This window comes from Manis pentadactyla, chromosome 2 (genome assembly GCF_030020395.1).
Source record: "Manis pentadactyla isolate mManPen7 chromosome 2, mManPen7.hap1, whole genome shotgun sequence".
In the NCBI taxonomy this organism is placed as follows: Eukaryota; Metazoa; Chordata; class Mammalia; order Pholidota; family Manidae; genus Manis; species Manis pentadactyla.
Genome location: NC_080020.1, coordinates 27121693 through 27136922, shown reverse-complemented (window position 1 = coordinate 27136922; position 15230 = coordinate 27121693).

The window sequence follows — 15230 nt, the reverse complement described above, 5'->3', positions numbered from 1 at the left end:
TTCATTTCTTTCTTTCTCTCATGTATGTATTTATTCATGTATTCATTCATCTGTCTTTCTATCTACGTATCTATCTATTTATCTGTCTATGGATCTGTGTGTCTAACATTCTGTCTTTCTTTCTGTCTTCCTTTATATGTGTGTATTTATTTGTTTATTTATGCATTCATGTATTTATCTGTTTTCCATCTATCTATCTGTCTGTCTATCTGTCTTTATTATACAATTACATGAGTAACATTATGTTTACTAGACTCCCCCATCACGAAGATGTCCCGCAGATTCCCCATTGCAGTCACTGTCGATGAGCATAGTAAGATACTGAAGAATCACTGCTTGTCTTCTGTGTTTTGTATAGCCCTCCCTGTGACCCCGCTCCCACATCATACATGCTAATCGCAATGCATGCTTTCTTTCCCTCTCACATTTTCCCTCCATACTCAACTATCAGCCCCCGTCCCTTTCCCTTTGGTAAATGTTAGTGTCTCCTTGGTTCTGTGAATATAGTGCTCTTTTGTTCAGTTTCTCTTGGTTTTCCTATTCGAGAGGTTAGTGAAATCGTTTCATACTTGTCTTTCTCCGCTGGGTTTATTTCACTGTGCATAATACCCTCTAGCTCCATCCATGTTCTTTAAATGGTAGGATTTTTTCTTTTGTTATGGCTGAATAATAGTGCGCTGTTCATCTTCTGATGGAAATTTATCTTGGCTATTGTGAGTAGTGCTGTCAGAAACATAGGGGTGCACGTGTCTTTCTAAAACTGGGCTGCTGCACTCTTTTATTCGTTTTTTCTCTCTCTCTCTCTCTCTCTATCTGTTTATTTATTTTTTATCATTTATCTGCAATTACATGGGTAACATTACGTTTACTAGACTCACCCCATCAACAATTTACCAAAGTTTGAGGGACTGGGAAGCCTGTTTGTGAAGGGAGGGAGAAGGTTGTACAGGGCGCTTACGATTAGCTCACATAATGTGTGGGGATGTCCCACAGAGAAGTCAGTATCGTATGGATAGTTCAAGTAGTGATTCTATAGCATCTTGCTCTGCTGATGGACAGTGACTGTAATGGGATATGTGGGGGGGATAGATCTGGGGCATGTAGTGACCATACCGTGGATCATATAATTGTTGATTGGTTATTGTCAATACTGCTCTGATAAACATATGGGTGCACGTGTCTTTTTAAACTGGGCTGTTGCTGCCTTCCTTTCTGCATGTATGTATGTACGTATTTATTTATTTATGGCATTCATTCATTTATTATCTGTCTGTCTATCTACCTACCTGTATGTCTATCTTTTTGTCATTAATGTGCATTTAGATGAGTAACATTACGTTTACTTTTCTGCCCCCATCATGAAGATACCCCCAGGTACCCCACTGCACTCAGTGTCCATGAGCATAGTAAGATGCTGTGGAATCACTACTTGTCTTCTCTGTGTTGTACATCCCTCTACGTGCCCCTCATCCTACATTATATATGCAAATTCTAATGTGCCCATTGTTCCCTCCTCTCTGATTCCTCCATTCCCACCCATCCACCCCTGTCTCTTTCCCTTTGGTAACTGTTAGTGTCTTCTTGGGTTCTGTGAATCTAGTGCTCTTTTGTTCAGTTTCTCTTGTTTTTCCTTTTCCAGAGGTTAGTGAAATCATTTTATACTTGTCTTTCTCCGCTGGGTTTATTTCACTGTGCATTATAACCTCTAGCTCCATCCATGTTGTTGTAAATGGTAGGATTTTTTCTTTTGTTATGGTTGAATAATATTGCACTGTTCATCATCTGATGGACACTTATCTTGGCTATTGTGAGTAGTGCTGTCAGAAACATAGGGGTGCATGTGTCTTTCTAAAACTGGGCTGCTGCACTCTTTTATTCGTTTCTCTCTCTCTCTCTCTCTGTGTGTCTATCTGTTTATTTATTTATTTATCATTTATCTACAATTACATGGGTAACATTACGTTTACTAGACTCACGCCATCACCAATTTACCCACGTTTGAGGGACTGTGAAGGCTGGTTGTGAAGGGAGGGAGAAGGATGGACAGGGGGCATTACGATTAGCTCACATAATGTGTGGGGATGTCCCACAGAGAAGTCAGTATCGTATGGATAGCTCAAGTAGTGATTCTATAGCATCTTGCTCTGCTGATGGACAGCGACCGTAATGGGGTATGTGGGGTGGGTTGATCTGGGGCATGTAGTAACAATAACGTGGATCATATAATTGTAGATTGGTTATTGTCAATAGTGCTGTGATAAACATAAGGTTGCACGTGTCTTTTGAAACTGGGCTGTTGCTGCCTTCCTTTCCGCATGTATGTATGTATGTATGTATGTATTCATTCATTCATTTATTATCTATCTATCTATCTACCTACCTGTGTGTCTATCTTTCTGTCATTAATGTACATTTAAATGAGTAACATTATGTTTGCTTTTCTGCCCCCATCATGAAGATACCCCCAGGTACCCCATTGCACTCACTGTCCATGAGCATAGTAAGATGCTGTGGAATCACTGCTTGTCTTCTCTGTGTTGTATAACCCTCTACGTGCCCCTTCTCCTACATGATACGTGCAAATTCTAATGTGCCCATTGTTCCCTCCTCTCTCCTCCCTCCATTCCCGCCCATGCACACCTGTCTCTTTCCCTTTGGTAACTTTTAGTCCATCCTTGGTTTCTGTGAGACTGCTAATGTTTTCACCTTCAGTTTTTTCTTTGTTCTGATACTCCAATCATGAGTGAAATCATTATATATATGGTGAAGAATATTCTCTGTTCATCTTGTGATGCTGCTCCCCACGGCTGGGCAGTGCCCGCCATGGGGGTGAAGTTTGCAAGAGCAGCACTGTTGCCTGGACATTCCATCATGTCACAGTGGTGACTCTTTCCTAGAGACAGAATGTGTATGCTTAGTGGAGCAGCTGTGATTCTGGTGATTTGCACTCTGACCAACTTGAGAGCATCAGGTGAAATGGAATCCAGACCCAAGGTACTGTGTGTTACTTTTTATTTTGGTTTCCATACTAAGCAGTTCCGTGAGCAACATTATGCTTATTAGACTCCCCCCGTTACCAAGTCCCCACCACATAGTCCGTAAGAGTCCATGTCCATCAGCCCAGGAATATGCTGTAGAAGTGCTACTGATCTTCGCTGTGTTATACTGCCTTGCCCATGCCTGCCGCCTGCCCACATTATGTGTGCTACTCGTAATGCCCCATTTTCCCTCTCTTCCCTCCTTTCCAACCCATCCTCCTCAGTCACATTCCTTTTCGTTACCGTGAGTCCATTCTTGGGTTCGGTGAGGCTACTACTGTCTTTTTTCTTCACTATTTTTCATTTTCCTCATACTCCACAAGTGAGTGAAATCATTTGACACTTTTTGTTTTCTGCATGGCTTATTTCACTAAGCATAATACCCTCTAGCTCCATCCATGTTGTTGTAAATGGTGGGATTGGTTTTCTTCATCTGGCTGAATAATATTCCACTGTTCATCTACCGATGGACACTTACCTTGGCTCTTGTGTATAGTGCTGTGATAAACATAGGGGTGCAGATGTCTTTTCTAAACTGCTGTGCTGCCTTCTGTTATTTATTTTTTATGTATGTATGTCTGTATTCATGTATGTACTTACTTATTATTTATATATTTATATTAGTCTACAGCTACATGAGTAACATTATATTTACTTGACACCCCCATCAGTATTTTACCAAAGGGAACAGTCTAGGAAGGCTGGTTGGGAAGGGAGGGAGAAGGGTGTACAGGGGGCATTACGATCAGCTCACATTATGTGTGGGGAGGTCCCACGGAATGTCAGTATAGTACAGAGAGTTTCAGTAGTGATTCTGTAGCATCTTGCTAAGCTGATGAACTGTGACTATAATGGAGAATGTTGGGTTTATATGACCTGGGGCGTGCAGTAAGCATAGTGTAGCTCATATAATTGTAGATTGGCTATTGTGAATAGCGCTCTGATAAACATAGGAGTGCACGTGTCTTTCTTAAACTGGGCTTGTGCTTTCTGACTTTCTTTCTTTGTTTCCTTCATTTCTTTCTTTCTGTCATGTATGTATTTATTCAAGTATTCATTCATCTGTCTTTCTATCTACGTATCTATCTATCTATCTATCTGTCTATGTATCTGCCTAACATTCTATCTTTCTTTCTGTCTTCCTTTATATGTATGTGTGTATTTATTTATTTATTTATGCATTCATGCATTTATCTGTCTTTCCATCTATCTATCTGTCTGCCTATCAGTCTTTAATATCCAATTACATGAGTAACATTATGTTTACTAGACTCCCCCATCACGAAGATGCCCCGCGGATACCCCATTGCAGTCACGGTCGATGAGCATAGTAAGATACTGAAGAATCACTGCTTGTCTTCTGTGTGTTGTACAGCCCTCCCTGTGACCCCGCTCCCACATCATACATGCTAATCGCAATGCACGCTTTCTTTCCCTCTCACATTTTCCCTCCATACTCAACTGTCCACCCCAGTCCCTTTTCCTTTGCTAACTGTTACTGTGTTCTTGCGTTCTGTGAATCTAGTGCTCTTTGTTCAGTTTCTCTTGGTTTTCCTTTTCCAGAGGTTAGTGAAATCATTTCATACTTGTCTTTCTCCACTGGGTTTATTTCACTGTGCATAATACCCTCTAGCTCCATCCATGTTGTTGTAAATGGTAGGATTTTTTCTTTTGTTATGGTTGAATAATATTCCACTGTTCATCTACCGATGGACACTTAACATGGCTATTGTGTATAGTGCTGTGATAAACATAGGGGTGCAGATGTCTTTTCTAAACTGCTGTGCTGCATTCTGTTATTTATTTTTTATGTATGTATGTCTGTATTGATTTATGTACTTATTTATTGTTTATTTATTTACAATATTCTACAACTACATGAGTAACACATTATGTTTACTTCCCTCCACTCATCATTATTTTACCAAAGGGACGGTTCTAGGAAGGCTGGATGCGAAGGGAGGGAGAAGGGTGTACAGGGGGCATTACGATCAACTCACATTATGTGTGGGGAGGTCACACGGGAAAGTCAGTCTAGTACAGAGAGTTTCAGTAGTGATTCTGTAGCATCTTGCTAAGCTGATGGACAGTGACTGTAATGGAGAATGTTGGGTTTATTTGATCTGGGGCGTGTAGTAACCATAGTGTAGCTCATATAATTGTAGATTGGCTATTGTGAATAGCGCTCTGATAAACATAGGAGTGCACCTATCTTTTTTAAAGTGGGTTGGTGCTTTCTGACTTACTTACTTTCTTTCTTTGTTTCCTCCATTTCTTTCTTTCTCTCATGTATGTATTTATTCATGTATTCATTCATCAGTCTTTCTATCTACGTATCTATCTATTTATCTGTCTATGGATCTGTGTGTCTAACATTCTGTCTTTCTGTCTTCCTTTATATGTATGTATTTATTTATTTATTTATGCATTCATGCATTTATCTGTTTTCCATCTATCTGTCTGTCTGTCTATCTGTCTTTAATATACAATTACATGAGTAACATTATGTTTACTAGACTCCCCCATCACGAAGATGTCCCGCAGATTCCCCATCGCAGTCACCGTCGATGAGCATAGTAAGATACTGAAGAATCACTGCTTGTCTTCTGTGTTTTTTATAGCCCTCCCTGTGACCCCGCTCCCACATCATACGTGCTAATCGCAATGCACGCTTTCTTTCCCTCTCACATTTTCCCTCCATACTCAACTATCAGCCCCCATCCCTTTCCCTTTGGTAAATGTTAGTGTCTCCTTGGTTCTGTGAATCTAGTGCTCTTTTGTTCGGTTTCTCTTGGTTTTCCTTTGCCAGAGGTTAGTGAAATCGTTTCATACTTGTCTTTCTCCGCTGGGTTTATTTCACTGTGCATAATACCCTCTAGCTCCATCCATGTTCTTTAAATGGTAGGATTTTGTCTTTTGTTATGGCTGAATAATAGTGCACTGTTCATCTTCTGATGGAAATTTATCTTGGCTATTGTGAGTTGTGCTGTCTTAAACATAGGGGTGCACGTGTCTTTGTAAAACTGGGCTGCTGCACTCTTTTATTCGTTTTTTTCTCTCTCTCTCTATCTGTTTATTTATTTTTTTATCATTTATCTGCAATTACATGGGTAACATTACGTTTACTAGACTCACCCCATCAACAATTTACAAAGTTTGAGGGACTGGGAAGGCTGTTTGTGAAGGGAGGGAGAAGGTTGTACAGGGCGCTTACGATTAGCTCACATAATGTGTGGGGATGTCCCACAGAGAAGTCAGTATCGTATGGATAGTTCAAGTAGTGATTCTATAGCATCTTGCTCTGCTGATGGACAGTGACTGTAATGGGATATGTGGGGGGGGTAGATCTGGGGCATGTAGTGACCATATCGTGGGTCATATAATTGTTGATTGGTTATTGTCAATACTGCTCTGATAAACATAGGGGTGCACGTGTCTTTTTAAACTGGGCTGTTGCTGCCTTCCTTTCTGCATGTATGTATGTACGTATTTATTTATTTGTGGCATTCATTCATTTATTATCTGTCTGTCTATCTACCTACCTGTATGTCTATCTTTTTGTCATTAATGTGCATTTAGATGAGTAACATTACGTTTACTTTTCTGCCCCCATCATGAAGATACCCCCAGGTACCCCACTGCACTCAGTGTCCATGAGCATAGTAAGATGCTGTGGAATCACTACTTGTCTTCTCTGTGTTGTACATCCCTCTACGTGCCCCTCATCCTACATTATATATGCAAATTCGAATGTGCCCATTGTTCCCTCCTCTCTGATTCCTCCATTCCCACCCATCCACCCCTGTCTCTTTCCCTTTGGTAACTGTTAGTGTCTTCTTGGGTTCTGTGAATCTAGTGCTCTTTTGTTCAGTTTCTCTTGTTTTTCCTTTTCCAGAGGTTAGTGAAATCATTTCATACTTGTCTTTCTCCGCTGGGTTTATTTCACTGTGCATTATACCCTCTAGCTCCATCCATGTTGTTGTAAATGGTAGGATTTTTTCTTTTGTTATGGTTGAATAATATTGCACTGTTCATCATCTGATGGACACTTATCTTGGCTATTGTGAGTAGTGCTGTCAGAAACATAGGGGTGCATGTGTCTTTCTAAAACTGGGCTGCTGCACTCTTTTATTCGTTTCTCTCTCTCTCTGTGTGTGTCTATCTGTTTATTTATTTATTTATCATTTATCTACAATTACATGGGTAACATTACGTTTACTAGACTCACGCCATCACCAATTTACCAACGTTTGAGGGACTGTGAAGGCTGGTTGTGAAGGGAGGGAGAAGGATGGAGAGGGGGCATTACGATTAGCTCACATAATGTGTGGGGATGTCCCACAGAGAAGTCAGTATCGTATGGATAGCTCAAGTAGTGATTCTATAGCATCTTGCTCTGCTGATGGACAGGGACCGTAATGGGGTATGTGGGGTGGGTTGATCTGGGGCATGTAGTAACAATAACGTGGATCATATAATTGTAGATTGGTTATTGTCAATAGTGCTGTGATAAACATAAGGTTGCACGTGTCTTTTGAAACTGGGCTGTTGCTGCCTTCCTTTCCGCATGTATGTATGTATGTATGTATGTATTCATTCATTCATTTATTATCTATCTATCTATCTACCTACCTGTGTGTCTATCTTTCTGTCATTAATGTACATTTAAATGAGTAACATTATGTTTGCTTTTCTGCCCCCATCATGAAGATACCCCCAGGTACCCCATTGCACTCACTGTCCATGAGCATAGTAAGATGCTGTGGAATCACTGCTTGTCTTCTCTGTGTTGTATAACCCTCTACGTGCCCCTTCTCCTACATGATACGTGCAAATTCTAATGTGCCCATTGTTCCCTCCTCTCTCCTCCCTCCATTCCCGCCCATGCACACCTGTCTCTTTCCCTTTGGTAACTTTTAGTCCATCCTTGGTTTCTGTGAGACTGCTAATGTTTTCACCTTCAGTTTTTTCTTTGTTCTGATACTCCAATCATGAGTGAAATCATTATATATATGGTGAAGAATATTCTCTGTTCATCTTGTGATGCTGCTCCCCACGGCTGGGCAGTGCCCGCCATGGGGGTGAAGTTTGCAAGAGCAGCACTGTTGCCTGGACATTCCATCATGTCACAGTGGTGACTCTTTCCTAGAGACAGAATGTGTATGCTTAGTGGAGCAGCTGTGATTCTGGTGATTTGCACTCTGACCAACTTGAGAGCATCAGGTGAAATGGAATCCAGACCCAAGGTACTGTGTGTTACTTTTTATTTTGGTTTCCATACTAAGCAGTTCCGTGAGCAACATTATGCTTATTAGACTCCCCCCGTTACCAAGTCCCCACCACATAGTCCGTAAGAGTCCATGTCCATCAGCCCAGGAATATGCTGTAGAAGTGCTACTGATCTTCGCTGTGTTATACTGCCTTGCCCATGCCTGCCGCCTGCCCACATTATGTGTGCTACTCGTAATGCCCCATTTTCCCTCTCTTCCCTCCTTTCCAACCCATCCTCCTCAGTCACATTCCTTTTCGTTACCGTGAGTCCATTCTTGGGTTCGGTGAGGCTACTACTGTCTTTTTTCTTCACTATTTTTCATTTTCCTCATACTCCACAAGTGAGTGAAATCATTTGACACTTTTTGTTTTCTGCATGGCTTATTTCACTAAGCATAATACCCTCTAGCTCCATCCATGTTGTTGTAAATGGTGGGATTGGTTTTCTTCATCTGGCTGAATAATATTCCACTGTTCATCTACCGATGGACACTTACCTTGGCTCTTGTGTATAGTGCTGTGATAAACATAGGGGTGCAGATGTCTTTTCTAAACTGCTGTGCTGCCTTCTGTTATTTATTTTTTATGTATGTATGTCTGTATTCATGTATGTACTTACTTATTATTTATATATTTATATTAGTCTACAGCTACATGAGTAACATTATATTTACTTGACACCCCCATCAGTATTTTACCAAAGGGAACAGTCTAGGAAGGCTGGTTGGGAAGGGAGGGAGAAGGGTGTACAGGGGGCATTACGATCAGCTCACATTATGTGTGGGGAGGTCCCACGGAATGTCAGTATAGTACAGAGAGTTTCAGTAGTGATTCTGTAGCATCTTGCTAAGCTGATGAACTGTGACTATAATGGAGAATGTTGGGTTTATATGACCTGGGGCGTGCAGTAAGCATAGTGTAGCTCATATAATTGTAGATTGGCTATTGTGAATAGCGCTCTGATAAACATAGGAGTGCACGTGTCTTTCTTAAACTGGGCTTGTGCTTTCTGACTTTCTTTCTTTGTTTCCTTCATTTCTTTCTTTCTGTCATGTATGTATTTATTCAAGTATTCATTCATCTGTCTTTCTATCTACGTATCTATCTATCTATCTATCTGTCTATGTATCTGCCTAACATTCTATCTTTCTTTCTGTCTTCCTTTATATGTATGTGTGTATTTATTTATTTATTTATGCATTCATGCATTTATCTGTCTTTCCATCTATCTATCTGTCTGCCTATCAGTCTTTAATATCCAATTACATGAGTAACATTATGTTTACTAGACTCCCCCATCACGAAGATGCCCCGCGGATACCCTATTGCAGTCACGGTCGATGAGCATAGTAAGATACTGAAGAATCACTGCTTGTCTTCTGTGTGTTGTACAGCCCTCCCTGTGACCCCGCTCCCACATCATACATGCTAATCGCAATGCACGCTTTCTTTCCCTCTCACATTTTCCCTCCATACTCAACTATCCACCCCAGTCCCTTTTCCTTTGCTAACTGTTACTGTGTTCTTGCGTTCTGTGAATCTAGTGCTCTTTGTTCAGTTTCTCTTGGTTTTCCTTTTCCAGAGGTTAGTGAAATCATTTCATACTTGTCTTTCTCCACTGGGTTTATTTCACTGTGCATAATACCCTCTAGCTCCATCCATGTTGTTGTAAATGGTAGGATTTTTTCTTTTGTTATGGTTGAATAATATTCCACTGTTCATCTACCGATGGACACTTAACATGGCTATTGTGTATAGTGCTGTGATAAACATAGGGGTGCAGATGTCTTTTCTAAACTGCTGTGCTGCATTCTGTTATTTATTTTTTATGTATGTATGTCTGTATTGATTTATGTACTTATTTATTGTTTATTTATTTACAATATTCTACAACTACATGAGTAACACATTATGTTTACTTCCCTCCACTCATCATTATTTTACCAAAGGGACGGTTCTAGGAAGGCTGGATGCGAAGGGAGGGAGAAGGGTGTACAGGGGGCATTACGATCAACTCACATTATGTGTGGGGAGGTCACACGGGAAAGTCAGTCTAGTACAGAGAGTTTCAGTAGTGATTCTGTAGCATCTTGCTAAGCTGATGGACAGTGACTGTAATGGAGAATGTTGGGTTTATTTGATCTGGGGCGTGTAGTAACCATAGTGTAGCTCATATAATTGTAGATTGGCTATTGTGAATAGCGCTCTGATAAACATAGGAGTGCACCTATCTTTTTTAAAGTGGGTTGGTGCTTTCTGACTTACTTACTTTCTTTCTTTGTTTCCTCCATTTCTTTCTTTCTCTCATGTATGTATTTATTCATGTATTCATTCATCAGTCTTTCTATCTACGTATCTATCTATTTATCTGTCTATGGATCTGTGTGTCTAACATTCTGTCTTTCTGTCTTCCTTTATATGTATGTATTTATTTATTTATTTATGCATTCATGCATTTATCTGTTTTCCATCTATCTGTCTGTCTGTCTATCTGTCTTTAATATACAATTACATGAGTAACATTATGTTTACTAGACTCCCCCATCACGAAGATGTCCCGCAGATTCCCCATCGCAGTCACCGTCGATGAGCATAGTAAGATACTGAAGAATCACTGCTTGTCTTCTGTGTTTTTTATAGCCCTCCCTGTGACCCCGCTCCCACATCATACGTGCTAATCGCAATGCACGCTTTCTTTCCCTCTCACATTTTCCCTCCATACTCAACTATCAGCCCCCATCCCTTTCCCTTTGGTAAATGTTAGTGTCTCCTTGGTTCTGTGAATCTAGTGCTCTTTTGTTCGGTTTCTCTTGGTTTTCCTTTGCCAGAGGTTAGTGAAATCGTTTCATACTTGTCTTTCTCCGCTGGGTTTATTTCACTGTGCATAATACCCTCTAGCTCCATCCATGTTCTTTAAATGGTAGGATTTTGTCTTTTGTTATGGCTGAATAATAGTGCACTGTTCATCTTCTGATGGAAATTTATCTTGGCTATTGTGAGTTGTGCTGTCTTAAACATAGGGGTGCACGTGTCTTTGTAAAACTGGGCTGCTGCACTCTTTTATTCGTTTTTTTCTCTCTCTCTCTATCTGTTTATTTATTTTTTTATCATTTATCTGCAATTACATGGGTAACATTACGTTTACTAGACTCACCCCATCAACAATTTACAAAGTTTGAGGGACTGGGAAGGCTGTTTGTGAAGGGAGGGAGAAGGTTGTACAGGGCGCTTACGATTAGCTCACATAATGTGTGGGGATGTCCCACAGAGAAGTCAGTATCGTATGGATAGTTCAAGTAGTGATTCTATAGCATCTTGCTCTGCTGATGGACAGTGACTGTAATGGGATATGTGGGGGGGGTAGATCTGGGGCATGTAGTGACCATATCGTGGGTCATATAATTGTTGATTGGTTATTGTCAATACTGCTCTGATAAACATAGGGGTGCACGTGTCTTTTTAAACTGGGCTGTTGCTGCCTTCCTTTCTGCATGTATGTATGTACGTACTTATTTATTTGTGGCATTCATTCATTTATTATCTGTCTGTCTATCTACCTACCTGTATGTCTATCTTTTTGTCATTAATGTGCATTTAGATGAGTAACATTACGTTTACTTTTCTGCCCCCATCATGAAGATACCCCCAGGTACCCCACTGCACTCAGTGTCCATGAGCATAGTAAGATGCTGTGGAATCACTACTTGTCTTCTCTGTGTTGTACATCCCTCTACGTGCCCCTCATCCTACATTATATATGCAAATTCGAATGTGCCCATTGTTCCCTCCTCTCTGATTCCTCCATTCCCACCCATCCACCCCTGTCTCTTTCCCTTTGGTAACTGTTAGTGTCTTCTTGGGTTCTGTGAATCTAGTGCTCTTTTGTTCAGTTTCTCTTGTTTTTCCTTTTCCAGAGGTTAGTGAAATCATTTCATACTTGTCTTTCTCCGCTGGGTTTATTTCACTGTGCATTATACCCTCTAGCTCCATCCATGTTGTTGTAAATGGTAGGATTTTTTCTTTTGTTATGGTTGAATAATATTGCACTGTTCATCATCTGATGGACACTTATCTTGGCTATTGTGAGTAGTGCTGTCAGAAACATAGGGGTGCATGTGTCTTTCTAAAACTGGGCTGCTGCACTCTTTTATTCGTTTCTCTCTCTCTCTGTGTGTGTCTATCTGTTTATTTATTTATTTATCATTTATCTACAATTACATGGGTAACATTACGTTTACTAGACTCACGCCATCACCAATTTACCAACGTTTGAGGGACTGTGAAGGCTGGTTGTGAAGGGAGGGAGAAGGATGGAGAGGGGGCATTACGATTAGCTCACATAATGTGTGGGGATGTCCCACAGAGAAGTCAGTATCGTATGGATAGCTCAAGTAGTGATTCTATAGCATCTTGCTCTGCTGATGGACAGGGACCGTAATGGGGTATGTGGGGTGGGTTGATCTGGGGCATGTAGTAACAATAACGTGGATCATATAATTGTAGATTGGTTATTGTCAATAGTGCTGTGATAAACATAAGGTTGCACGTGTCTTTTGAAACTGGGCTGTTGCTGCCTTCCTTTCCGCATGTATGTATGTATGTATGTATGTATTCATTCATTCATTTATTATCTATCTATCTATCTACCTACCTGTGTGTCTATCTTTCTGTCATTAATGTACATTTAAATGAGTAACATTATGTTTGCTTTTCTGCCCCCATCATGAAGATACCCCCAGGTACCCCATTGCACTCACTGTCCATGAGCATAGTAAGATGCTGTGGAATCACTGCTTGTCTTCTCTGTGTTGTATAACCCTCTACGTGCCCCTTCTCCTACATGATACGTGCAAATTCTAATGTGCCCATTGTTCCCTCCTCTCTCCTCCCTCCATTCCCGCCCATGCACACCTGTCTCTTTCCCTTTGGTAACTTTTAGTCCATCCTTGGTTTCTGTGAGACTGCTAATGTTTTCACCTTCAGTTTTTTCTTTGTTCTGATACTCCAATCATGAGTGAAATCATTATATATATGGTGAAGAATATTCTCTGTTCATCTTGTGATGCTGCTCCCCACGGCTGGGCAGTGCCCGCCATGGGGGTGAAGTTTGCAAGAGCAGCACTGTTGCCTGAACATTCCATCATGTCACAGTGGTGACTCTTTCCTAGAGACAGAATGTGTATGCTTAGTGGAGCAGCTGTGATTCTGGTGATTTGCACTCTGACCAACTTGAGAGCATCAGGTAAAATGGAATCCAGACCCAAGGTACTGTGTGTTACTTTTTATTTTGGTTTCCATACTAAGCAGTTCCGTGAGCAACATTATGCTTATTAGACTCCCCCCGTTACCAAGTCCCCACCACATAGTCCGTAAGAGTCCATGTCCATCAGCCCAGGAATATGCTGTAGAAGTGCTACTGATCTTCGCTGTGTTATACTGCCTTGCCCATGCCTGCCGCCTGCCCACATTATGTGTGCTACTCGTAATGCCCCATTTTCCCTCTCTTCCCTCCTTTCCAACCCATCCTCCTCAGTCACATTCCTTTTCGTTACCGTGAGTCCATTCTTGGGTTCGGTGAGGCTACTACTGTCTTTTTTCTTCACTATTTTTCATTTTCCTCATACTCCACAAGTGAGTGAAATCATTTGACACTTTTTGTTTTCTGCATGGCTTATTTCACTAAGCATAATACCCTCTAGCTCCATCCATGTTGTTGTAAATGGTGGGATTGGTTTTCTTCATCTGGCTGAATAATATTCCACTGTTCATCTACCGATGGACACTTACCTTGGCTCTTGTGTATAGTGCTGTGATAAACATAGGGGTGCAGATGTCTTTTCTAAACTGCTGTGCTGCATTCTGTTATTTATTTTTTATGTATGTATGTCTGTATTCATGTATGTACTTACTTATTATTTATATGTTTATATTAGTCTACAGCTACATGAGTAACATTATATTTACTTGACACCCCCATCAGTATTTTACCAAAGGGAACAGTCTAGGAAGGCTGGTTGGGAAGGGAGGGAGAAGGGTGTACAGGGGGCATTACGATCAGCTCACATTATGTGTGGGGAGGTCCCACGGAATGTCAGTATAGTACAGAGAGTTTCAGTAGTGATTCTGTAGCATCTTGCTAAGCTGATGAACTGTGACTATAATGGAGAATGTTGGGTTTATATGACCTGGGGCGTGCAGTAAGCATAGTGTAGCTCATATAATTGTAGATTGGCTATTGTGAATAGCGCTCTGATAAACATAGGAGTGCACGTGTCTTTCTTAAACTGGGCTTGTGCTTTCTGACTTTCTTTCTTTGTTTCCTTCATTTCTTTCTTTCTGTCATGTATGTATTTATTCAAGTATTCATTCATCTGTCTTTCTATCTACGTATCTATCTATCTATCTATCTGTCTATGTATCTGCCTAACATTCTATCTTTCTTTCTGTCTTCCTTTATATGTATGTGTGTATTTATTTATTTATTTATGCATTCATGCATTTATCTGTCTTTCCATCTATCTATCTGTCTGCCTATCAGTCTTTAATATCCAATTACATGAGTAACATTATGTTTACTAGACTCCCCCATCACGAAGATGCCCCGCGGATACCCCATTGCAGTCACGGTCGATGAGCATAGTAAGATACTGAAGAATCACTGCTTGTCTTCTGTGTGTTGTACAGCCCTCCCTGTGACCCCGCTCCCACATCATACATGCTAATCGCAATGCACGCTTTCTTTCCCTCTCACATTTTCCCTCCATACTCAACTATCCACCCCAGTCCCTTTTCCTTTGCTAACTGTTACTGTGTTCTTGCGTTCTGTGAATCTAGTGCTCTTTGTTCAGTTTCTCTTGGTTTTCCTTTTCCAGAGGTTAGTGAAATCATTTCATACTTGTCTTTCTCCACTGGGTTTATTTC